This window comes from Microcaecilia unicolor, chromosome 2, assembly GCF_901765095.1.
Source record: "Microcaecilia unicolor chromosome 2, aMicUni1.1, whole genome shotgun sequence".
NCBI lineage: Eukaryota > Metazoa > Chordata > Amphibia > Gymnophiona > Siphonopidae > Microcaecilia > Microcaecilia unicolor.
This window is the reverse complement of record NC_044032.1, coordinates 542,440,087-542,441,526: the sequence shown is the minus strand read 5'-3', so window position 1 is coordinate 542,441,526 and position 1,440 is coordinate 542,440,087.

Here is a 1,440-nt window from a genome sequence, read left to right as displayed (position 1 = left end):
TTCCTCCCATTTTTGATGTAAAAACTTTGTAAAATCCACATCTTTAATTAAATAATTTGGAAATCTCCATGTCCTAGCTGTCTGACTTTCCTTATGATCTGTCAGCTGAAACCACACTGGGGAATGGTCCGAAATTAGCTCTTGTTCTATGCCAGCTGCTGTTACATTGGAAAAAAGCGGGCCAGATATAAACAGGTAATCTAAACGGGCCCAGGTCCCATGTGCCCGAGATCTGTGAGTGTAGTCCTTTACCTCAGGGAACAGGGACCTCCAAACATCCACCATCCCAAGGTCAGTGGCAAATGCTGGAAGGATCCCCCGGTCCCCACCATCCCCCACCCCCTCATTCCGTCTACCTGTGCAGTCTATATTTGGGTTCATCAGTGTGTTCATATCCCCAACAATTATTAATCTCTTATCTCTGTATGGTAACAGAATACGTAATAACTCTGAAAAGAAATCTGGATTAGAGGGGGTGGGTGCGTATACAGATAGCAAAAATATTTCAGACCCTTGTAGGTTTAATTTAACTAGCAGATAACGCCCATTATCATCCCGTAACATGACCTCAGATGCACAGACCAGATGTTTGCGATATAAAATCGCCACTCCCCCCTTCCTCTTTCCAGATGACACATAATCTACTTGACCCACCCAGGCTCTCTGTAATTTCTGATGTTCTTCATCAGAGAGCCTGGTCTCCTGTATACAGGCTATGTCAGCTCCCAACCTCTTCAAATGTGTGAGGATCTTCCTCCGTTTTATCGGGGATGAAATTCCCCCCACATTCCATGTAATTATTTTATAGCTAGAAGAGCCAGCGCACCAAACAATCCATCAGTTGTACCTTTCCTGCTAATTTATTGGCGCCAGGGCCCCAGCCCTTCCCCGGCACCCAACTGTACCTTTTTATTGTTAGCTTAGGAGGCCTCTCCCTTCCCATCCATATCAGAGTTCCGCAGCCTGTCATCCCGCATTCATAGTTAGAACAGCCCATTATCCCTCTCGAACTTCCCCCCGCCCCCAACCCCTTTCCTTGAACCAACATAACCTGTTTTAAACATTTCCCTTCCCCCCCCTTAAACACCCCATCATAACTGCTGTATCGTGACGCCAACTTGTCGTCACCGAGGTCACATCTCTGCGGGGGTCCCCGCTCCCCTACACCCTTATTGCTTACTACAACTTTCAAAAACTCAATTGGAACCGTCCTCTAACTTCCACTATTCGGTTTCAGCTCCACAAGTTATTTAGAGCACTGAGTCTCATCAAAAAACAGAAACCAGACAGTCTCATACCCAAATCCTGTTTCATGTAGCCTCTTCCTGTTGGCCCAGCTCTCTGTTTATGTAGTCCATGGCCAATTTCTCAGAAGTAAAGGTGCTCCACTTCCTGTCTTTCTGGATTTTAAGAGTCGCTGGGTATGCCAGAGCAAAGCGA